The following is a 25,811-nucleotide window of genomic DNA, read 5'->3' on the forward strand; positions in this document are numbered from 1 at the left end:
TTGTAAGGGACAACTGATGTATTACACTGTATATACCCTATGTTCTGCTGTTCAACTCATGTTCAACATTCAGTACTATCTGGAAAATGTGAAACTATTTACTTGACTGTAGCAGAAGAAAATGCTTGTCAACATCTTTTTTGGCACACTTATTTTCATGAAAAAAGTACACAAACAGGAGACACGGTTTGATTTCAAACAGCATTGCACTGGAAGTACAAAAAAGCAAGCATTTCAATGAAGCAGTGCAGCTTTTGGCCAGCTTTACATACCTACACACTACTGTGGAAAGTAGATGGCTCGCAAGTTAATAAATGAAAAAAAAAAATTATAAACAAAGGCCCTCTGTGTTGCTCACAGGACACACATAAAACAAAGTCAACATATCTTTATAGCGTTAAAGTGGCTCCAAAGTCTTCCATACTTGTTTTAAACTGCAGAGGCCAAAGTGCGATGATCAACATAATAGGACAGTGCAGTGTCGAAAAAAAAAATTGTCCAGCCTCACTTTGACCCTGGCCCACTCAGTCTTGTCAAAATGAATACGCTCTATTGCAATCCAGCTTTCGGACCACACAACAAAATCGGCCCACTGACACTCTGTAAGGGCCATTTGACCTAACACCTGACAATAATACTCGCTATCTCTGTCGAGGTGCGGCTCATCACTGTTGATTGTTAAAAAGAAGTCGCTAGAGCTTGCAATACTGGGCTCACTATCTTTTAGAGAATAGGGGCACTTTATCTCCAAGGTGCCGTAGCTCCTCTCTTCTGGATCATAAACAAATCTGTCGGGGCTAACACCCAACCTAGGACAGCCGGGGTTGACGACAAGACCACTGTGCTGCAAAGAAACGGCATGTACTGCACTTTTCAATACAGACGGATAGCGTTCTGCAGTCAAAGGCTCATTTTTTCGGCCATACTCAGTGGCGCGGACATGTGAAAGGTCTCTTGGCTCAAAAAGATTCCTCAGGCCCTTTTCGGTCAACTGCTCTCGCTTGTTGACTGCCCCGAACGAAGACGCTGTCAGTCGGTGCTCTCGGGCGGAGTGCCATTGCTTGCTAAGTGACTGCTGTCTTGTGTTTGACTCCAGCTGCCTTGCTTCTTCAGCCGTAAGCCCAAGCTCCTAAAGTGTGAATAAAAAAAAAAGCATTAACACACTGCCGATCCCACCAGTGGTTACATGACCAGCTACCAGTGGTCATGTATACATTCAATGCCGGTGCACAGAACACATATGGTATACTACATAGGAAATATAGAAGACATTTTAAGGCTGCTTTGAAGATAATGATCGACATAACTATAAAATGTTTGCATATCTGAGACAAATACGAAAACAGTTAGTGATAAGCATACCATCAAAACGCGTTGCTCTTCAGGTGAGAAGATGTCAGAAAACGTGTGCTCTGAGGTATCATCAAAAAGCCGCAGCTCGGGAACAGGACATGCAGCACCTCTTCCGGGGGCTATGGTGGCAGACAGCCACGTCTTGAAGCCATGGGGCTTGTACGCTTGCTGGTAGTCCATTGGAGAATCCATTGGTGCTAATCCAGTCTTCGTTTCGACGAATGGTGTTTGTGCGGCCAACAGAAAAGAGACCAACAGAAAAGAGTCCCACAGGCTATTGCCGAGTCCCCCATTGCGCTGCCAAGAGCCTGCGTTGCTGCCACTTGTTTCCTTTCCTCTTCAAGCTTTCCTCGTGCATCGAACAAACGCATTGGCGTCGGCAGGCACAAACCGCCTTCAACTGGAGACCTCCAGTCGACGTCTTGAACACTGGCTGGTTTGATGCCTTGCTGCCTGGGGCAACACCACTGCTGTGGCAGCTCAGTACAGGCCACTTCTGGTGGTGCCTCCTTGAACCCTTTTGTCTTCAAAAGAATGAGAAGGCGAAGGGCTGCTAGGATGTGACTGCAGGCTCCACTGCTTCCTGCTGGGCACTCGCATGCAGTGTCGGAGGGTGCACCACTGTCAGTTTGAAGCCTAAGACGCACGTTGTAGGGCCGGCCTACTTTTTCTGGCTCCGAAAGCAGGTGAAACGGACGTGGACCAGACCCCGTCTGGGAACGTGATGCAAAGAGATTGCCCTTTTCAATATAGTTTAAAAGACCGATTTGCGGCTTGTACGGGAAATCATTCCGTAGTGCTGGAGGATATTCCTATAGATGCTTGCAGAGGCGCACAGCTTTCACGATGTAATATAAAAAATGGTAGAGGCAACGCTCATGGTAGATAAGGCACCAGAATGCGAGACGAAATGAGGTGATTGCGCGAATGGGAGTTCAAAAAATGCATGCAAACAGTGAACAATGACCAGCATAAAACACCAAACAGTCCTTTGCATCACTAAAAATAGAAGAAAACAAAAATCAACTTAGAACAGCTTAGAACCTTCTTTACTCGTGCTTAGCAACGGTTTGTGAGAACGAGATCCTACGTTGGTGAAGATTGCTTGAAAAATCTTCTAACCGATCACTTGCTTGCGCTCAGCTCTCGCAATGATTTCAATGCCGATAGCGTTATTTAGTCCGACACCGCGTTCGATTACATTGCTTGCCTAGGTCCATCGCACGAACAAGATGTTTGATCTCGACTACGGCAAAACAGAATAGTGACGATATGTTGCGAACGCCGAGTGTGGCTTTAGCGGCGCCAACTTGATTTCGCGGCCTCTCATTCGTATTGCCGCAGATGTGTTCAGAGTCTTTACCGCTCCTCTAAACTATGGCGAATACTCACAAGAACATCGTATTTAGAAATCTGACAGCGAAAAAGCAGCCTTTAAGCCAGGGTTTGGCAAATCCACGATTACCGGCGCGACAGCTGTTCTCCCCCGAGGGCAGAGTCAGCTCCAACCGACGGCACTCCACAACGTTTAAAAAATTATGCCGTGACGCAGTTCACAAGCTTACTGTTTTTTTTGTACTTATTAACACATTCGGCACCAAGAGAATAACAGTGTACTAACCCAGAGTCGCAGGCGTTGGTCAGGAGCGATGAAGGCGAGCAATAGGCCTCAGTCGCTAAACAGTACGCCTTCTTACTTTGTCGAGCCGATGGCGCCTTCTGACACCAAAGCCACGAGTGTTATTCCAGCTACGCAAGCATACTTCGAGGCCCCGGCGCTGAAGCAGATTCTAACTCCGAGCTGTTGATGGACATCTCAGAGGTTGTGGATGCCAGTGGAGGCATCCTTCCCACCCAAGGGGTATCTGCAGAACACACGCCCCCAAGTCCCAACTAGTGCCAGGCGCCGGCTGAGAAGAACATCGAGCCGCCTCAAATTGGCGCACCGACGAAAGGTGAAGCTCCATCTACACAGGAGTGTAAGGACGAGAGAACTCTGCAACCAACGGAAGCACCGAGGCAGTCGGCGGACCCCGCAGGCAAGCCTACGGATTACGACAACGAAGATGACCCTGAAGCCACCATGGACACGACCCACAGCACATCAAAGGACACTAATGAGAGCAAAGGAAAAATAAGAGGTACCGCCAGACACCATCGCGAGTAAGTGGGAAGTATCACTTGCGCGCTAGACGACAATATAACCCCTCCTCCCCACCCCCACCCCCTCACCCGTATACCTCCCCTACCTCCTCCCCTTCTCCTTCTCACAAGGGCATTCGTTTTATGACCTTGAATGTTAGAGGTTTCAGTTCCCGCAAAAAGCAATATCATTTAAAGCGCCTCCTTGACGATAAGGATTTTGACTTTGTGGCACTGCAAGAAACAAAATTTTCAACAGAGGAACAGGTAGAAGATGCCTTGAATATTTTCCTCCATCAATATGAAATCTGTGTTAGCCATGCTGTTGGTTTCTCTGGCGGTGTCATGCTGTTTATTAAGAAGTCTTTTCAGTTATCTGAATTAATGGTCACGACAGATATTTGCGGGCGCTTCATTATGTGCGACTTTCGAGTTACTGACGTATATTGGCGTGTAGTATGTGTTTACGCACTAAATGACGTTAATCAAAGAGTAGCATTCTTTCATCATCTACGACCAGACTTGTACCGTACGCATTACAAGTAATCAAATTACTTGTAATCGATTACTTTTTGGAGTAATTTTGTAATCAGTTTATTACTTTTATTAGGCAGTAATCACAAGAGTAATCTGATTACTTTTTGAAGTAATAAAATTACTTGTAACCGTTACAATTTGTCCACGGGACACCCCCCCCCCCCCCCCCCCCCCCCCGGCACACGCCTTTTTTTTATAAACTGACAAAAATGAAATTTGCTTTTTTTTTTTTCGAACGGAAAAAAATAAAGATTTTTGCGGAGCTGTAGGAAACGAGGTCAATCTTTTTCTATGTACAGTTTCTGTGGAATGTCCGTTTTTTTTATTTTTCGAGCTGGGGACTGGGAGTGGGAAGCCCCAGGAAAGCCACAGTGCGTGACAAAGGCCATTCAGGGCGAAGTTTGAGGAAGCAGAATGTAGCTTTGTGAGTCCTTCGTTCAAACTAGCCCCCTCACGCACACACACACATAAATAAAAAAAATTAAAAAATCCTGCTTAGGGTACCTACTCGCAGCCCGTAGGAGAACAAGAACCGAAGAATGTCTAAAGCGGAGGCAAAATATAACTAAGGCAGCTGAAATATTTCCCCATTTCCCCTACGTGGTCTTTGTGACAAGCAATGTTTCGAGTTGAGAAGTGGTCGGGGCGATCTCTTCCGCTAATGGATACTACACGTGATCCGTTTCAAATCCTGGAGCTGCTGCTCTTTTGTATAACATGCGAGCTCATCCACATGTGAATAATAAAATGAGCGACGCAAACTTTGAGCGACAACCCTTGCTCAAGCTTAACAAGATCTCGAGCTCCCTCCGCTTCCCCCCCCCCCCCCCCCCCCCACACACACACACACACACTGGCGAACGCCCAAATCATTAAACGTCTTCAAACGAATTCTATGCTTGTGTCCGCATTGTGAAGGTGCAACGACCACGAAGAGGGAGCCAGTTTTTCTTCTTCAATACTTGTGCAAATGTGAAATATAGGTTGGAAGTAGTTCATTGTTATGAGCGCTAAAGATGTGTCTTCACACAATAAAGTAATCGGAAAAGTAACGATTACTTCTTTAAGTAATGTCCAATTACTTTTGCCGTCGAGTAATCAAGTAATCTAATCGAATACTTTTTAGCCAAGAGTAATAGTAATTGTAATCGATTACTTTTTTTTAGTAACGTGTACAAGACTGTCTACGACCCTATTTAATTTTTAACAAATTGGTAGTTCTTCTAGGAGATTTCAACTGTGTTTGTGAGGAAGCAGACAGGACGCCTACTAAATCGCGCATTGACAAAAGTGCACAAATACTGCTGAATATGGTTGACGAGAGCAATATTGTTGACGCAGCCTCATTTCAATAAGGAGGAAAGCAACTGCAGTTTACGCATTTTCAGAACTCCTCTCACGCACGCTTAGATAGAATTTATTGTTCTGTAGACCTTATCAACTGTCTAGGGAGTTATACGGTGGATTCAGTATTTTTCACTGATCACTGTGTGGTCTCGTTAACAGTAGGGAAGAAGATAAGAAAAAAGGAAATAAACTGGAAGCTATGGAAACTCAACTGCCAACTACTAAAACACGAAATTTTTTGGCCACTTCTAAAGATCTCCAAAAACAAGTAGTAGAAATGACTGAGCACATTTTTGTGAAGTGGGAAATATATAAGCAAGATTTAAAACAGTTAGCAATTGAGAGGAGCAGTATTCTGAAATTTGAGAAGTCAGAAACAGAAAAAGCACTGTTACGTAATTTGCGCGTCTTGGTCGAACTTGAATGTAGAAACCCCGGACAAGAATTTGAAGACATAACTTGCATGAAAGACGAATTAGATACATTGTACCAGGATCGTTACCAAGGCGCTGTTGTTCGCACGCGCACAGAAAAGTATCTTATGGGAGAACAGCCTGCAAAGAGAGCTATGGAGGAGGAGGTGTGCCATAACTAAAGAAATTACGGAAATAGAGGATAATAACTTGATAATCACAGGTAAGGAAACCATAGCCCACGTCTTTGTTGAACATTACCGGAAGATGTTTGGGAAAAGAGTTTCATCGGTAGGTAACGACTACTTTAAAGAACTGGTAGCTTTATTGCCGCAATTAGATGAGGAGTGCAGAAAGGGGCTGGAGGAACCCATCAGCTTACAAGAAATAGAAAAAGCCATTGATGACCTTCCGAAAGGAAAAACTCCTGGTCCGGATGGTATCACAGGGGAATTTTATAAACTGCGTAAAACTGCTTTAGCTCCCATTTTGTTAGTGATCTTTCAAGGGGCTTACACGGCAAACACGTTACCCCCCTCTTTTTTGCATACTCATACTATTATCATACCAAAGATTGACGACAAAACCAAACTTCTGCACATGAGTGGTTATCGGCCCATCACGTTATGCAATGTAGATTATAAGGTCTTCGCAAAAATTTTGACCAACAGATTACATGTTATTTGTGATTTAGTCGGGGATCACCAGACTTGTGGGATTCGTGGGAGGGCTATACAGACCAAAGTTCACATTGCGAGAAGTGTACTAGAGTGCGTCACGAGTAATAACGACCAAATTGCGATGTTCCAAGTTGATCTAGCGAAAGCATTTGACCGTGTTTGTTATACCGTTCTGTTCATGATTTTGTCGCACGTTGATATTGGATATATTGTTTTTCAGGGTGTTCAAATGTCTTACCGCAACTGTTCCACAAGTTTAATCATAAATAACAGTGTCACAGAGAGCATCCCAGTGTGTTCTTCAGTTCGCCAGGGCTGCCCCCTTTCTCCTTTATTGTTTACTTTGTATTTGGAACCCCTATGCCAAAGTATAATTCGAAGTAAAGACATCTACGGTTTCACTCTATGCAAAACCGAAATTAACGTCCTGGCTTATGCAGACGATATTGCCTACTTTTGCAAAGACAAGAAAAGTGCGACCAAGGCAGTTGAACTCACACGTAACTTTTGTGAGGTTACTGGGGCTTTAGTGAATTTAGAAAAGTGCAGAGGATTCTGGCATGGAGCGTGGGCCACGACGCCTGAACAATACGAAGACATACATTGGAGTTGTATTCCTTGCGACTATCTCGGAGTGCCCTTAAGACACTTCCGGAACAGCAGGACCTACTGGTCTGGAGTGGCGAACGATTTGGAAAAGCGAACGAAAGGCTGGTCCCACAAAAATTTGTTAATTTTCGCCCGTTCCACAGTCTGTAACGTATTTTTGGCGGCTAAACTGTGGTACGTTCTACAGGTACTGCATCGTGCCCAGGCAAATATACAAAGACTGCAAGGGTGTTCGCCGTTTCTGTATGGAAATCTGTTTGGGAACCAATGCGTCGAGATAACTTGTTTCACCGGGTACCTGACGGAGGGATCGGACTTCCGCATATGCTTGTTCGCCAATTGGTTTCCCGCTTTCTTTTTCTAAGAGACCAAGAGCATCCCTTTCTTCGAGAAATACTACAGAATAGTCTGGCAAGCTCTCTTACTGACTATATTGTATCTTCGGGTGGATACCAAGAAACTGTACTCGTTGGATATTTAAAAGAGGTGGTCGAGGCATTTCAGTTCTTATTGGTAAAATTTACTAGAAACTACCTAACGAGTGTAACGCGGTAGAAGTTGACAAGAGATCTTTTAAGTATTTTGTTTCCTCTGCCAATTTACCGAACGGTGGCTCACGGTGGATCCAGTTGCGATGTCCTATGCCGAGTTAAAAATATGTGCATCCCACCCGTAGCAAAAACTTTCTTTTTTAAACTACATTGTTTAGTATTACCTACAAAATCATGGCTCAGAGAATAAGGTTTATTTGTTCCATGGTCAGAAAATTGTACGTTATGTAAATCGCCAGAAACAGTTGAGCGCGTTTTCATCCACTGCTGGGATGCTGTATTTTTCTGGGATGTTCTGCAACGCACTTTAAAAAAAGATATCGATATCACTTTGTTTACCATTCGTTTTCTACCCGTGTCCTCTAGAGACGCCTTCCCTTATGACCTTATAATGCTGCTTTTATTATAGAGCATGTGGAAGTCCCGTATGGACTTTAGAAACGAGAACTTACACCCTAAGACTGTAAGACTTCATTTCATTGAACTTGTTACCCGCATCAAAAGTGTTTATGAAACCCATGACTGTTGTACCTGAATGGGTATCTTTATTTAATACTCTCCAACATATAAAAAAATTTTGATGTAAAAACAATGATGTTACAAGATGTTAACCAAAAAAGGTATTCTGTATACTCACCTTACCTACTTCCATGCAATAAAGAAAAAAACAAACAAAAAAAAACAGGATTGGTAGCCGAGTGGGCTAAAGCGCGCACCCAGCTCGACGTGCGTGGAGCGAAAGCTCGCGCTGCAGAACCCAGGGATCCTGGGTTCTAGCCCCACCCCTGCCCGTTTCGATCTAGATAGGCATCTTACCGGCGTGCGGTCGTGTATCACTACTGCACGGTGCACGTTAAGGACACCAGGCTAGCGTTTGTACCGCCTTGGCTAAATTGCCCATCTACAGCTGTGACACCAGACGCCCACTAAGGCAGACTAGATTCCGGCTGTATAAACATATACACAACAATTTGCTTTGCCGAAGCGCTGCTCTAACCTAAGCCCCCTTGACGTGTTTGCGTTTGTCTTACAGGTAACGTCAAATGCGCTAAGGGTCGAGGGCCGTGTCACCGTGCCTCGTGCGACCCTTGGATGCAAATGGCGGCACATCACTGAAATGAGCGGCCAAGCTCGGAAGCGAATGGCGGCGCAGAACTCGCTCGAGACACGTGTTTTGCGCGTTTGCACGACGGTGGTTGTTAGTACTTGTAAGAAACGCCGAGCGTGGATTTTATACAGTGGCTTTATCCCTACCAAGTTGAGTACCACCATAGCCTCCTCTACTGACAAAACCTGGCAGATCGCCACGAGATGCGGCCGCCGAAAGTGAAAGGGTAGAAAGTGAAAGGGTAGAGCGGTAAACAACGGATGAGAGGAGAGGTATGCAACGGGCGCCCCGCTGCGGCGAGACGCCGAAACACACTTGTCCCGAGCGATGGATGTCCGCTCGTGCTCCTCGCGTTCTTCGCGCTACCGCTTCTTTTCTCTTCGGGTTTGAAAACCATGTTTCGAGTCCTCGCCGCTGCAGAAGCTCTGTGCTGAATACCAGAAATGCTCACTGCTACCAGATCCTCCCGCTCCAATTCTGCGACCGGGCACTCTATGGCTCCGTCGTCAAACTGCCAGGCTTTGTATCTTTTCATCCTCCGTCGCACGGGCGCTGCCATCTTAGAATCACGTAACGCCGCCGCCATTTGGTTGCTTCAACTTGTTACTCCGCTCTCCCCTTCTGCGCTTTGCCGGATGCGTTGTATTCGTGTTTATCGTCGCGCTTCATCGCACTTTCTAGCCTTACTTTGTAAGGTGTAGTTTGATACTTACGTCTACTACCTAATTGCATTACATCATAATGTGCACAACTTCTGCTGTTAACGTTGCAGCACGACTTGGCTATTTGCACCGTTGGCGTACCAATGCGTCTGAGATGAGGCAGAGGAATCAGCGTTAGCACTTAGCCACATTGATTATGTAGATGACTAAAACGTCACGATGGTTCAAGGGTGAATTCATTATGACGAGTGAAGTTTGTTTACTAACAGCGACAAAACGTTCACAATAACAAACGCGTATATTTATATCCCGCATTTAGGATCGGAACGTGTCAAGAATAGTCAGCGTAAGCAGACTATCTGTGTTTCCTGAAAGTATTGTCCTTTGTATCGATAATATATCGAAAACAATTTCTGTTGATTATGTGAGGGAACTTGTGGGGTAGGTATTTTACCTGATGCTAGAAATAATGGAACGTCAACATCAAGCGATTTGTTTGTTCATAGTATCACACCTACGTGTGTACAAGATTATCAATCTGTTTTTTTTTGCAACGTAATCGTTCGGTTTGTCCGCTTACTTATGACGTTTAAGAAATTGTATACCGTGCTAGGTCTCATTTCGGCAGTCCTTCAAGTAATTTACTGATTTTCTTCAGAAAACCAGTTCAATCCATTTAATTTATTTTAACACAAATATTCGGACTTCCCGCGTAAGAAACTGCCAGAGACAGCGAGTTTTAGAATAGCGTACACGTCGTATTTATTAACCAATCCAAAACGCGGTTTCTGCTGGGCGCAAGCGCAATGATGACGACGCCCCAATGAAAAAGGAATTTATATGATAAATGTTTTGTGTCCAATAAACACATATGAATCGTACAATATATATAAGAACCACATAAGAACTATATAAGGACTATAAAAGATATATAAGAACATATAAGAACCATAAAAAAGGCTATAAGAAACTTGTCACAAGTTTCTTATATGTTCTTATATATCTTATATAGTTCTTATATAGTTACAATATGGTTCTTATATGTTCTTATATATCTTGTATGATTCATATATGTTTAGTGGACACAAAAAGTTCTCATACAACCCGCTTTTTTTGCGTACGCACGTATTTATACGCTGTTTTAACTCTCGCAGCTATCTGGGGTCCGTAGTATTTGACGCCGAAAAAAAGCCGTCTGCATAGCAATCATCAGAGTCCCCAGGGTTGTGGATGGCGAATAAAGTTTACTTTGTGTGGCTGGCGGCGCCGAAATTTACAAAGCGAATCTGTTCAAACAAATGCAGACTTGTTCACACAGGTCCATGAAGTGGTGCCAAGCGCTAGACTTCAGCTAAACATTCCGAGGTACTTCTCCTGCGGGCTTAATTGTTTTTGGTCATTTTTACGGAAGGTTAATGTCAGACCTAATTTGACACGTTTGTCACTTTTAGGGAAGACAAATGCCATACTTAATTTGACGGGCCTGTCACTCATATATCTTGACTAAGCAAATCTTCATATAAAAGTAATTTATACCTTAGGGCCAACATTGTGAAATGCTTCATCTGGATACTTTAGCAGGGTTGATGATTTAAGAACTTTCATACTCGGTCTACGTTGCACTGTCAAATTATTTCTCGAGCACTTAATTAAATATAAATAAATAAAACAGGTCGAAATGACTTGTTTATACGAATTATCTGCGCCATTATACCGGGAACTTCTAGTCTGCGAAGTTCACTAAAAGTTGGATGTCCACAAGAACCAAACAGTGAGTAGTGAACCCGCGTGCCCATCTGTTGTGCCAGATTTCTTTACACTCATGTGCTAGTTTCTTCATTAGTTTATATTTTTGAAAACTAGTGTCATCGGATCTGGCGTTTCGCAACCGACCATAATCAGATACATCAAAGGAAAAAAGGCACGCAATTTAGACTCAACAACACATCGCAGTCCTCAAAGTGGTTCACTACCACTGTTTCATTGGTTATGTGCTACAAGGGAAACAATTGTACAAAAAAATTAAAGCAAAAACTACATAAAACAGCAACACAGCCGCGTTCACGTTAAAACCAAAACCCACCTAATTAAAGCAACATAATGGCGGCGAGTGCGTCAGCGCCCTCTATCCGCCTGCCAGGCAACTACTGAGATGAAAAGGTCTAACTGTGAGAACTTTCGTTTTTCCCGGCAAAACAATTCATTCGGCAGGCGGTTCCCAGCGGAAAGCAGAATCGAGCAGGCGTGGCTACACCATTTGGAGGCAGAATCATTCTCCTGGTTTATAAATTGCCTCTGCCCCGAATACGAGCGCTATTATTATGCATAAAAAGCTATAATTCCAATGCATATTCTTTTTTCTTTTTTTCTGGAGCCTCCATAACGATACATCTTTTACGTTCCAATGTTAGCGGACCTCACAGAGCCCATCTAAAGGAGCTTATCTCTGGAGTTCCGTCCCTTCCGGAATGTCCCTTTTGTTCAAGTCTTCCGGCCTCTTCGCGTGAGGCGCCTCCAAAATATCGGCATGCGCCACCATCGTTCCACGGTGCGAAGGACCCGCGGGCGCTGTTTGTGGGCCTTCCTCCTGGTGGAGAGTTCTCACAACCAGCCGAGTTCCCCTGCCGATGGTTACGCTGGCCACGACTATGGCACAGAGTCCCAGTCCGACGACGCTGTAGCAGAGGGTGGTGAGGAGCTTAGGGCGGCTTGGGAAACGCTGCACCGATCCCGCGAAGGACTGCGAGTAGAGCGACGAAGGGCGGTTGAAGCCCATGTATCGAGAGCCCCAGGTTTTTAGCTTGGATTGCTTCTGCAAGGGTTCGCCCAGAAGGGAGGAGATAGGCGTGGGTTTCTCAGAAATGATGTCCTCGTCGGCGACTTCATGAACCGCTGAGAGGACGGCAGTCCTGAGGACATTGTCCTCGCTCAAAGCTGTCTTTTCCTGGCTGTGTTGAGCTGCTGGAAACCTCGGCATGCTTTTCGTCTTTCTTTTTCTTCTAAGCCTCCTGCGCTGAAGCCAGTGGCTGAAGCCTTGAACTAACTGTGGCGCCCTCTGATGGGATACTACAAGCTCACCGGATATGCTTGATAATGATGATGATGATTCTTGTGGCTGTCCCCTTCGTAACAAGTTTAACGGGTGGTCAACTTTTACAGTGACCACCTGTTTTGTTGTTTTTTTTACCGCAAAAATAAACTAGGCATCGCCGAACGCTCATTCCCCACGCGAAGGTAGCGCTAGAGGTCACAACCAGATGCCAAAGTTTCAGCCGGATCCGATACCTTATTCAAAAGTTATGCGATTTTCTGAAAACTGCAGAGGAAAAATGGAGCCCGTTTTCGGTTTCTGGTGCCATAGAGGCCCATGTATTCGAAAACTCCGTCGGCCGCCATTTTCCCATTTTAATTTTCAGAAAACCATTAATAACTTTTGAATGAAGTATCGGATCGGGCTGAAACTGTGGCATATGGTTGGGACCTCTAGCGCTACCTTTGGGCGGAGAGTGAGCGTTCAGCGATGCCTAGTTTATTCTTGCAAAAAAAAAAACAAAAAAACGTGTACATTTCTTTTTATGACACCTTGTGCTTTGTTTTACCTTAGTATTGAGTATTCAGTTGCACCAAAACCCTTTTGCATCAGGGCGGTCGCTCCGAAAGGAACGTCGCAGGCGCTTTAGAAAGAAAAAGCTCGATAGATGGCGCTAGCTGCCCCTGACACGCGCGACGCGGGCTCGTCCAAACGCGTGCTACTTGATTTATCTCGCGTCATTTAGCGCCGTTTGCCGAGTTATGAGTATTTATGTATATTCGTAATTAAACTAAGCGCATCAAAAATATGTTTCAAAAAGAACCTTGTTGTCTTTATTGGCACTTAAAGTACAACAAAAAATATGTACACCGTTTTAGGGCATGGTAAAAGTCCTTCAGAACGAACTCTGGTTCACTTGTCTTTTCGCCAATTCTTGAAAGGAGTGCGTTCTGAAGGCCTTTCTTACGTGCCCACAAAGAAAGGTGAATCACACAAGTATGAATCAATGAACAAGTTTCAAACGAAAATAGGAGAAAAACAAACAACTCTCAGACTATAACGTTTATGAACGCAAGGTTTAGAAAATCAATTTCAATAAGAGGCAAAAAAAACAAAAAAAAAACATTATGCATCTTAACAAATACGATAGCTAAACTTCAAAGGCTAACATGACATCAAAAAGAATCGTGACACGGGTATTCTACCTGAGACGGTTTCTTTTTAGCTCGTGAAGATGACCGGCTCCAAAATGAGACACGCAAATCCCTTTCTGCAAATTGTTTCATCCGAGTCTTGAATGAATCCTGGTGTGCTTCGAGATCCACTGATCATTCCCAAAAACATGCATATCCACACGAGGAATCATCCTCCGTATCGGAACATACCGCTGGGAAACGAAAGAGCAAAAGTTTAGAAGCCATTAGCACATCCAGAATTTTTGTTTGGGGGTGGGGGGGGGGGGGGGGGGGTGGAATATTTGACGACGAATCGGAGGAGAGAGGGCTCGGGGGGGGGGGGGGGGGAGGGGGGGGGGGAAAGGGGGGTAATTTTTTTATGGCCTTTTTTTTCTTGTACGCGCCGTTGCGAGATTTTATTTATACTGCGCGAACTCATTTCAATCCCATCGACACGATCGCATTCCTTGGTATGTATATTTATTTATCAAAAACTGTCGTTTTACATTCACAGAGTGCAGTGAAATGTGAATTTTCCACCACCGCACCCACGTATGATCAGGCGCGGCACTTAAAGGGTTAAGTGTTTGAAAGGTCATTTTATGTGTTTATACAATTTATTTTCAAATTTTCAAGAACCACTGTGCTGAGAACTCTGACATCCTGTCGTAGGCTTTCATTGCAGCATGCACCACCTGAAAGCACTACAACAAAGTTTCTGTTTCAATAAATGAATAACTGTATTTATTACAACGTCGACGGACAAATAACCCAATGCTGGGAATAGCCGTAGCTAGCACTAGTGAGTCCAGAGACGGTCGTCGGTACAGGCCTCAAACGATCGCGCGTCTCGGGTGTGCACCTGGCGGCCGGCACAGATGTGGCGCCGCCGGGCGCTCCCCAGCTCAGTAGTGGATATGTGGATTGTTTCAAGATGCTGGTATGAGGTGACTTGACGTGACGAGAAGTCAGGAAAATTCTTGCGGTATGAGGTTTCTGGGTGCGATCGCCGTCCTTTTTCCCGTAGCTTGTTGTGGCAGACGTTTTGTAGTTTTGCTCGGAAAACGCTGGCATCGTACGGGCTGGCTTTTCTGGAGTCTCATGGATGCGGTTGATACACATATCATCTTGACTAGCGGATCTGCACCCAGGAAGTCAGCCAGACGATTGACGTCAGCCGGTGGATGCTGGAACGGTCATGCGTGACCGAATATCGGGCTGCTGCCATCGAGACTCTGGTGATGACCATGCGTATCAGGCACAGCAGCGAGGCTACAACGCCCTCATCAACCGTTGATGTTTCCGTTGCGGTTTCCGACCATGTCGTGGGCTCCATGTCTGCAAGCATAAACAAAAAAAAAAAAAAAACAAAAAAAACACCGCGCCGAACACGCAACAAAGCAACGAAAAACCAAAACACCAAAAATAAAAAAAAACGATAACTCCTAGAAAGAACGTCATGGGCGCAGCACGAAGTAAGCCGAAACAAAGGGGAACAGACACGATTTATCAGTCAAGGAAGCCCAATCAAGTGCCAACGGAAGGGCGGAAAAACCCTGTTGGGCGGAATTGTGGTAGAATGCTCTTGAATGTAAATTCGTCGTCTCAACGAACGAGAAATTTTAACTGACAAATCGAGATAAAAATAGTAAAATCATACTAGGTATAACCGAAGCTACTTCCCAGTAAGTCCAGGACCACTTTGCTCAAAACAAAATCAGGAAGCTTTATGTAGAACTGTATTATTCGTATTATTTATTTTATTTTCAGTACCACCCGAATTCCTCTATGCCGTTTGTGTTAATATTGTATAAATCAATACTAACAGCTTGGGCGAGGGAGCACTCCGGCCTATAGCCTCGTCATGCTTTTTTTGAACCTGTTCTGCATACGACCGACTGCCGGTAGGGGTGTCCTTTGGGTGGATAGATGTGGATTAGTATACATCTGAGCACTTTGAATCGAGCGACGGCTCGCGCCCTGCGCTAGTTTTTTTTTATATAACTAAAATGTATCTCTCGTTCCCCCTGTCACGATCTTTCTAGAACGTGAACGAAGGGGGCCGAAGCACCCGCCGAGGAGAGACGACACGCAGCCTGGTTGTGAGGGTGGACGATGTCTAACCTGAGCAGCGTGTGCTCAACGGCGTTTATTGGCGCGGTGACCAATGTTGCCCGCCGAGCCTGGCGGCCGCAGACGGGCGGACTGGAGGGGGTGCTACATACTTGTTACATCCCTCCCCCCCAGTTTGTTTCTTCTAAAACAAAATAAATGAATAAACACACACGGCCGACACCAACTAGGCGTCAAGTCGTGTCAAGTCCTGGACGGTCGACGACGAAGGTTACCCCGGCGAGTAGCGGTCAGGGGGCCTTCGCTGCCGTGTACCCCGCCTGGTCGCTGGTGTCGACGGGCCGCGTGTGGCAACGCCGGGCGCTGCCTGAATTGGTCGCGCTCCACCCGGTGGAGCTGCAGGGACCGGATTTGTGAGCGGCACCGGTGCAACTGGTGCCACAGGAGTGGCGACGCTTGTCGCCTCCGGGGTGGGTGGCACTCCGCTGGCCGCTACTGATGCTGTTGATGGGCCCCCTGCAGGCTGGTCCTCCGAAGCGACGGCTGAGGGTGGAAGCCAGGTCCCGAGGCGAGGCCTGACATGGTCGGCGTGCCGGTGCCAGGTGGTCCCGTCGGGCATGCGGACGAGCAGCGACGAGGCACTCGCTGGTCAAACCACACGCCCGGCAGACCAGGGTGGGCCAGGACGGAAGTTCCTGGCGTAGACCGACGCTCCCGGCTCCGGCAAAGGCCCGGGACGGCACCCTCGGTCAGCAGCCAGCTTCTGCTTCAGCTGCTTCAGGAGCGCCGTGGACCGGAGGTCTGGATGCAAGACGTCCAGGGGGGGTCTTGACCATCCGGCCCAGCAGAAGCTCGCAGGGGGCACGGCCAGTGACCTCATGCGGTGTGGTCCGGTACTGAAACAGTACCCGGGCCACCTGAGTACGGAAATCCCCGGGCTGGCTCTTCTTGAGCTTGTCCTTGATGGTCTGTACCACCCGCTCTGCTGCACCATTGGAAGCGGGGTGGTACGGCGGAACCAGCGTCCGGCGGATTCCATTCCTCTGCAGCCAGTCCAAGTACTCGGCGCTGGCGAAAGCGGGACCATTGTCGGACACAATAATGTCCGGAAATCCCTGCGCCGCGAAGACTTGCCGCAGCGCCGCAATGGTCGCGCTTGCCGATGGACTGGTTACTGGCAGTGCCTCCACCCACTTGGAGAAGGCGTCCACTACCACCAGGAAGTAGTGGCCCTTGAAGGGTCCCGCATAGTCCACGTGCAAGCGGGACCACGGCCTCTGTGGGAACGGCCAGGGGGTGATCTCCACGTGGCGCGAGGCTCGCTGGTTCTCCTGGCAGACCTGACAGCCTTGCACCTGGTGCACGATGTCCTGGTCCAAGCCAAGCCACCAAACGTGCGACCGTGCCACCATCTTGGTCTTTTCAATGCCAGGGTGGCCCGCGTGCAGCAACTGCAGCACCTTGGCCCGCAGACTTGGTGGAATCACCACCCTGGAACCCCACAGGAGGCAGCCCTGCTCCAAGCTCAGCTCGGCGGTCTTGTGGCTGTACGCCTGGTGACGCAGCTCCTCCCCTCGGGCAACCGCCTTGACCACCTGAGACAGGACCGGGTCCCGGCTGGTGGCCTGCGCCACCGCAGTCCTGGTAAGCACCCCCGGGTAGGCCCGCTCCAGCAGGAACACGTCAGCTGGCTCTGGAACGGCAGCAGGCACCTCCGGCAGGGGCAGGCGGCTCAGGGCATCGGCAGGTCCCAGGTCCTTCCCAGGGCGGTAGACCAGCTTGTACCTGTAGGCTGCCAGCGTCAAGGCCCAGCGTACCACACGAGGCGATGCTTGCACTGGGACTGCCTTGTCAGGTCCCAGCAGCCCCAGCAACGGCTTGTGGTCCGTGACTGCCTCGAATTGCCGGCCCCACAGGTACTGATGGAAGCCCTGGACCCCGAAGATGAGGGCCAAGCCTTCCTTGTCGAGCCGGCTGTAGCGTTGCTCTGCCGCATGTAGTCGACGAGAAGCAAACGCCACAGGGCGTTCCTGACCATCCTGACCCCGGTGCGACAGGACGGCTCCTACCCCGTACGGCGACGCATCCACGGTGAGGACCACAGGCTTGGCCGGATCGAAGTGCACAAGCACTGGAGCCTTAACGACCATCTCCTTGCTGCGCTGGAAGGCCAAGTCCTGCTCCTTCTTCCAGGCCCACTGCTGCCCATCACGAAGCAGCCGATGCAGCGGCTCTAGATGCGTCGACAGGTTGGGCAGGAACCTCCTGTAGAAGTTGATGAGGCCGAGGTAGCTCTGAAGCTCCTTCTTGCTCTTGGGCTTCGGCGCCTTGAGCACGGCCTCAATCTTGCGGGGTGCCGGGGCCAGGCCAGCCTGGGAGATGATGTGTCCCAGGTACTCCACCCTGGGGGTCAGGAACACGCACTTGTCCAGCCTCAGCTTGAGACCGGCGTCCTGTAGTCGTGTCAGGACTTTGCGCAGGTTCTGCAGGTGGTCCCCGTCGTCGGTACCGGTAACCAGGATGTCGTCCAAGTACACCGCCACGTGCCTCATGCCCCTGAAGAGGTTGTCCATCTCCCTCTGGAAGATGGCTGGGGCTGAGGCCACGCCGAACGGTAGGCGCGTGTACTGGAAGAGTCCCATGGTTGTTGAAATGGTGACATACTTCCGGACGGCATCCTGGAGCACCAGCTGCTGGTAGGCATCTCGAAAATCGCGAAAAGCGTTTTGACGTGCGGCGTGGCCGGCTTGAGGAGGTCGAGCAGGAGGCTGAAGACGCGGGTCCCGCAGCTGGCCAAGATGTCCCGCTGTTTCGCCTCGGGCGTGTCGTTCGCCCGGAAGAACACGTGGACTTGTTCTTTGTAGACAGGCCAGACGGACCCATCTCCCTCGAACGGCTCGAGCCTCCCGTACAGCGGCATGGCGACAGGAGCGGGGGGCGGTGTTGCGACTCTCTCGGCGGCGTGGGCCGAACCGTGCGCGTTGGTGGCCTCCAGTGCCACGGTTCCTCGTCGCCAGTGTCACGATCTTTCTAGAACGTGGACGAAGGGGGCCGAAGCACCCGCCGAGGAGAGACGACACGCAGCCTGGTTGTGAGGGTGGACGATGACTGGCCGGAGCGGCGTGCGCTCAACGGCGTTTAGGGGGGTGAGTGAGTGAGGGTGAGTGAGGGCCCTCACGGCCCTCACGGCCCTTACTCACCCTCACACTCATGAATTTTCCTGGTTCAGAAACTCACTCACCCTCACCTCGCCTGTGAAGATGAGGGTGAGTGAGGGTGAGTGAGGGCCCTCATGAGTGAGGTTTGCCGAGGTATGGCAGCAGCTAAGGACGCCAGCGAGATAGCGCGTGCGGCCGGCTCACCGTCGACGGAAGCGGCGGTGAACAAGATGGCGACAAGGAGCGGTGCCTGCAGCCGCTGCGGTGCTGCCCACTCCCCCTCACAGTGCCAGTTCGTCCAAGCACAGTGCTTCACGTGCGGGAGAACTGGGCACCTCGCACGTGTCTGCCGAGGGGGGAGGACGAGCGGCGGCCAGCAGCAGCAGCAGCAGCCTAATTCAAGCCCGGGTTCCAGCCCGGGTTCCAGCCAAGCCCGCGGCCAGGGTGGTCGTCGCAAGAGAACGCGGCGGGGACGAGCGGCACCAGGTCCGGGTACCTCCTCAGCCAGGGTCCACGTCGTGGCCGAGGAACCGCAGATTTTTGACGTGTTGCACACCAATAGACTTTCATCGTCTGTGCCACCTTACTTGGTGTCCGTCGAAATCTGCTGCCACCCCATCACCATGGAGCTGGACACAGGGGCCAGCGTGTCGATCATGCCCGGGAAGCTGTTCAAGCGGACCTTTCCCGGCGTGTCCATCGAGGCGCCTGACGTCATGCTGCGCAGCTACTCCGGGCAGCTTTCCCAGGTCCAGGGTCGGGCCCAAGTCAGCGTTCGCCTTGGCGACAGGGAGGCAATCCTTCCCCTTTACTTAACCAAGGGGTCGTCGCCGACGCTGCTGGGCCGGAACTGGATTCACTCGCTGGGTGTTCGGCTGCCGGAGTACCAAGAAGCTGCGCTGCACGTGGTGAAGGACGTCCCGAGCCTCCTGACCGACTTCCAGTCCCTGTTCCAGCCAGGGGTGGGCACCTTCGCCGGCACGACGGTCGGCATCCACGTTCCCGAGGGAGCCCGGCCTCGGTTCTTCAAGCCGCGTCCGCTGCCGTTCGCCCTGAAGGACGGGGTCACCCAGGAGCTGCAACGGCTGCAACGAGAGGGAATCCTGGTGCCCGTCAAGCCTTCCGAGTGGGCCGCACCGATTGTGCCAGTCCTCAAGCAAGACGGCCGCGTCAGGATCTGCGGGGACTTCAAGGTCACCATCAACCCCGTCGCTACTGTCGAGAAGTACCCGCTGCCTCGGGTAGAAGATCTCTGGTCGGCTCTGTCCGGGGGACAGAAGTTCTCCAAGCTCGCGACCTTCGAGATGCCTACTAGCAGCTGGTGCTCCAGGATGCCGCCCCGAAGTATGTCACCATTTCGACTACCATGGGACTCTTCCAGTACACGCGCCTACCGTTCGGCGTGGCCTCAGCCCCAGCCATCTTCCAGAGAGAGATGGATAACCTCTTCAGGGGCATGAGGCATGTGGCGGTGTACTTGGACGACATCCTGGTTACCGGTACCGACGACGGGGACCACCTGCAGAACCCGCGCAAAGTCCTGACACGATTGCAGGACGCCGGTCTCAAGCTGAGGCTGGACAAGTGCGTGTTCCTGACCCCCAGCGTGGAGTACCTGGGACACGTCATCTCCCAGGCTGGCCTGGCCCCGGCACCCCGCAAGATTGAGGCAGTGCTCAAGGCGCCGAAGCGCAAGAGCAAGAAGGAGCTTCAGAGCTACCTCGGCCTCGTCAACTTCTACAGGAGGTTCTTGCCCAATCTGTCGACGCATCTGGAGCCGCTGCATCGCCTGCTTCGTGATGGTCAGCAGTGGGCCTGGAAGAAGGAGCAGGACTTGGCCTTCCAGCGCAGCAAGGAGCTCGTCGTTAAGGCTCCAGTGCTGGTGCACTTCGATCCGGCCAAGCCTGTGGTCCTCACCGTGGATGCGTCGCCGTACGGGGTAGGAGCCGTCCTGTCGCACCGGGGTCAGGATGGTCAGGAACGCCCTGTGGCGTTTGCATCTCGTCGTCTCCATGCGGCAGAGCAACGCTACAGCCAGCTCGGCAAAAAAGGCTTGGCCCTCATCTTCGGGGTCCAGCGCTTCCATCAGTACCTGTGGGGCCGGCAGTTCGAGGCAGTCACGGACCACAAGCCGCTGCTGGAGCTGCTGGGGCCTGACAAGGCAGTCCCAGTGCAAGCATTGCCTCGTGTGGTAGGTACGCTGGGCCTTGACGCTGGCAGCCTACAGGTACAAGATGGTCTACCGCCCTGGGAAGGACCTGGGACCTGCCGATGCCTTGAGCCGCCTGCCCCTGCCGGAGGTGCCTGCTGCCGTTCCAGAGCCAGCTGACGTGTTCCTGCTGGAGCGGGCCTACCCGGGGGTGCTTACCAGCACTGTAGTGGCGCAGGCGACCAGCCGGGACCCGGTCCTGTCTCAGGTGGTCAAGGCGGTTGCCCGAGGGGAGGAGCTGCGTCACCAGGCCTACAGCCACAAGACCGCCGAGCTGAGCTTGGAGCAGGGCTGTCTCCTGTGGGGTTCCAGGGTGGTGATTCCACAAAGTCTGCGGGCCAAGGTGCTGCAGCTGCTGCACGCGGGGCACCCTGGCATTGAAAAGACCAAGATGGTGGCACGGTCGCACGTTTGGTGGCCTGGCTTGGACCAGGACATCGTGCACCAGGTGCAAGGCTGCCAGGTCTGCCAGGAAAACCAGCGAGCCTCGCGCCACGTGGAGATCACCCCCTGGCCGTTCCCACAGAGGCCGTGGTCCCGCTTGCACGTGGACTATGCGGGACCCTTCAAGGGCCACTACTTCCTCGTGGTAGTGGACGCCTTCTCCGAGTGGGTGGAGGCACTGCCAGTCACCAGTCCCTCGGCAAGCGCGACCATTGCGGCTCTGCGGCAGGTCTTCGCGGCGCAGGGATTGCCGGACATTATTGTGTCCGTCAATGGTCCCGCTTTCGCCAGCGCCGAGTACTTCGACTGGCTGCAGAGGAATGGAATCCGCCGGATGCTGGTTCCGCCGTACCACCCCGCTTCCAATGGTGCAGCAGAGCGGGTGGTACAGACCATCAAGGACAAGCTCAAGAAGAGCCAGCCCGGGGATTTCCGTACTCAGGTGGCCCGGGTACTGTTTCAGTACCGGACCACACCGCATGAGGTCACTGGCCGTACCCCCTGCGAGCTTCCGCTGGGCCGTATGGTCAAGACACCCTTGGACGTCTTGCACCCAGACCTCCGGTCCTCGGCGCTCCTGAAGCAGCTGAAGCAGAAGCTGGCTGCTGACCGAGGGTGCCGTCCGGGGCCTTTGCCGGAGCCGGGAGCGTCGGTGTACGCCAGGAACTTCCGTCCTGGCCCACCATGGTCTGCCGGGCGTGTGGTTTCACCAGCGAGTGCGTCGTCGCTGCTCGTCCGCATGCCCGACGGGACCACCTGGCACCGGCACGCCGACCATGTCAGGCCTCGCTCCGGGACCTGGCTTGCACCCTCGGCCGTCGCTTCAGAGGACCAGCCTGCAGGGGGCCCAACAGCACCAGTCGTGGCCAGCGGAGCGCCACCCACCCCAGAGGCGACAAGCGTCGCCACTCCTGTGGCACCAGTTGCACCGGTGCCACAACAGAATCCGGTCCCTGCAGCTCCACCGGGTGGAGCGCGACAAATTCAGGCAGCGCCCGGCGTTGCCACACCTGGCCCGTCGACACCAGTGCCCAGGCGGAGTGCACGGCAGCGGAGGCCACCTGACCGCTTCTCGCCGGGGTGACCTTCATCGTCGACAGGCCGGGACTTTGCATGACCAGACGCCGAGATGGTGTCGGCCGTGTGTGTTTATTCAGGTATTTTGTTTTAGAACAAACAAACTGGGGGGGGGGGGGGGGGGAGAGTGTGACAAGTTAGTGGCGCCCCCCTCCAGTCCGCCCGTCTGCGGCCGCCAGGCTCGGCGGGCAACATTGTTCACCGCGCCCAATAAACGCCGTTGAGCGCACGCCGCTCCGGCCAGTCATCGTCCACCGTCACAACCAGGCTGCGTGTCGTCTCCTTTCGGCGGGTTCTTCGGCCCCCTTCGTCCACGTTCTAGAAAGATCGTGACACACTCCTATTCTGGTCGTGTCGATGTACGAATACGTTGAACAATATCAATCGAGCGGTAACTTGGCCTAGCAGATGCTTTAAATTTGAACAGCTAAAGTATACTGCCCTCACACGCTGGAGAATGACAAGGGAAGCCCTTCTTGCTTTTAGCACGGGCATTCCCTGCCATTCCAGAGACAACGGTAGTGGTTGTACTGTTTTTTACGGGCATTAGGTTGCGACACCTATCCCTTGATACGTCAATTCATTTTGCTACAGAACCCTGAATCTATCACCGTGACTCCATAAAGTAATCAAAGACAGTTCATCGTTTTCGAAAAAAGAACAAAATTACGATTTCAGAAGAAGCCGTTCGACTTCAGACACTACAGCTTAAAGTTCAACCGCCGTGGCTTTGTTGTCAGTTCGTCTAGAATCTCAACCGTAGATACGAAAACTTCGCGGTGAACATTTAGCAATGCTAGTCCGTTTAATCTTAGCGCCCCAGTCGTATTGCGGAGGTAGGCTTTCAAGCGTCTCAGGGTTGAAAAAGACCCCTCACTTGTCGATGTCGTTACTGGAAGAGTAGCCATAATTTGAAGCAGCTTTTGGATTACGGGAAACATTACGGGAAACACATGTTTCAAGTGCCTTTAATGGACCCGTGGGATATTTGCCTAGCCTCTGGAGCATCTTACACCAGAGGTGTAGCTCTCCGACAACCGAGAAGGTTCCGTCCGCAACATTGGTATGGTAGCGCTCACACAAGGGGCCTTCTAATGACGAGGGCGTGGTACGCGCCCTCGTCATTGGAATTCGTAGTGGGCTTGACTGCGAAGGAAGAAGCACTTGAAATTGAGCAAGAATGCTCTTGTGCTTCACAAATCGTTCGTCCATTTTCTCCGCGAAAGCTTCCAGGAATGGAATAAATATGTAACGACGGAAGTACTCTTCTGAATTTGCAGGCTCCAGATTCGAGCGCGTCGTTTGTCGACCAACGACCCTCGGCACTTCTATGCTTAAGCCAAGATTTGCAGTTTTTAAAAATGTGATCAAAGAGCTTTTGAAATTCTTTGTGAGCTCTGCACCGTATACTCCGCACATTTCCCAAGACATCCTCAGCCAACTCAACAGCGGAGGAAAGATTAAGGTTTACCGTTTGCAAGTACTTGCTCAGAGGTAGACTGAAACTGATAACTTTCTCTGCACAAAAAGAGAGACCGAAAATTCGTTCCTCTGGAGTGCGCTCAGTAGGAGTTGAGCATTTGACGATGATTCCCTGTCGTTCCAGTTAGTCGCGATATCCTGAGGAGTGACCAGAACAGGCTCTAGGAGTTCTACGAAAACGTTGAGAGCGTCATGTCTCTGAACCCATCGGGTTGGACAAAGCGACTTTAAGCGCGTTACGCGAGGCTTGAGCACCAGCTTCTCAATCTGGTCGCCGAGAGCAGCTTGGCGTTTCGGAGTGTGAAAGAACTCGCCGACCTTAGCTACTATTCCCATGCAGTTTCTAATCTGAGGCACAGAACATGCACTCGACAGGCTCAAGTTAATGCTGTGTGATCCACAGGTAAATAAACAGCCTTCGGAAAGTGTTGTCGATTGATTGCCTGAACCCCATTGTAAGCCCTACTCATTGAGGCCGCACCGTCATACGCTTTAGCTCTCAAGTACTCCGTTGCAACACCAATGTCGTTCAAAGTTTCCACTATCGTGCTGGCCAGACCTTTCCCTGTCATATCAGTCACAGGAACAAACTGCAGGAACTCTTCTTTTATAACAATCCGCTCCATGTTCACATAGCGCGCACACAGCGAGAGCTGTTCTACACCCGCGATGTCCGTTGTCTCATCAGCCATGACTGCAAAGCACTTTGCAGCATTCACCTTTGAGAGAAGCCTTTGCAAAACAATGCCGATCTAATCTCATTTTGGGTCCTCCAGCTAGTGTAGGTCGCATTAGCACTGCATCACTCTGAATGCTTTTTGAGAGCCTCATCGCCGGTAGACACACGCAACCTTAGAAGCGCCTTGAAATTCCCTTTGTTTTCTTCCGGCTCATTGGATGGATCCATTTTCCCGGCGTCTCTATGGCCACGCAGAGCAACTCCTTGTCTTCCGCACCAGACTACCGTTGTGATGACAGGAGTCAGACATTTCCTGTTTTTAGCTATTTGCTCCTTTAACCCGGAGCCGATGTCCTGGTCAATAGGATTCTTTCTCTCCTCTGATATCTCCAGAAACTGGCCGGCATCAAGGATGCTGTTCTTATGGAATGTTTTTGTTTCATGGTCCTTAAAATCTTCAACTGCATTCTTCCATTTGTCGAATTTCGACAGCACAAGTTTGCCAGCCGGCAATCCTCTCTCGCCCACCCCAGATGAAGCAAAAAGGACGCAGTACTTACAAAAAGGCGCCGTTCTCGGCGTTGCAGAAGACGAGACAGTTTCATCGGTACAACCACTTATACTGAAGCTTGAGGTTCCCTTTTCCCGTTGGCTTGAAAGGGAAGGTGGGGCTCGGCGTCCAGGCACTTGTCAGCAGCTCTTTTTTCTTAAAGTCCGTAACTTGCACAAAATGGAAATGACGTTTATAAGTAGGGTTCAACCTTGTAACGATACCTCCGGGCTATTCTGATAACTATTCTGATTAACCATCATCACCGTTGCAGGTAGAGGAAAACGGCTAGGTTTACACGGGCTCATCCCACCAAGCGAACGAACAAAAACCACTGCTTGCGCACGTGTCAAGCGAGCTTCACCATGGAGGATGCATGAAACCATGCAAAACTTTGTTGTTGAACGTTGCACCAGTGGAACGAGGTTACCCGTAGTGCCAATAAGGCACGACCTGTGTGCAAGCCACCCGAACAGCGGCAACGCATAGGGACCAGTCACAGGACAACGGGAGGAAAAAAACGTGCCCGAA

At 50.4% G+C, this 25,811-nt stretch overlaps 1 pseudogene; it reads right to left on the reverse strand.

Annotated features, from left to right (window-relative positions):
• Positions 1–457: 457 nt before the first annotated feature.
• On the reverse strand, positions 458–24,623 carry LOC115314612 (annotated as a pseudogene).
• Between the last annotated feature and the right edge of the window lie 1,188 nt (positions 24,624–25,811).

The sequence above is a fragment of the Ixodes scapularis genome, unplaced genomic scaffold (genome assembly GCF_016920785.2).
Source record: "Ixodes scapularis isolate PalLabHiFi unplaced genomic scaffold, ASM1692078v2 PGA_scaffold10__122_contigs__length_95168666, whole genome shotgun sequence".
In the NCBI taxonomy this organism is placed as follows: domain Eukaryota; kingdom Metazoa; phylum Arthropoda; class Arachnida; order Ixodida; family Ixodidae; genus Ixodes; species Ixodes scapularis.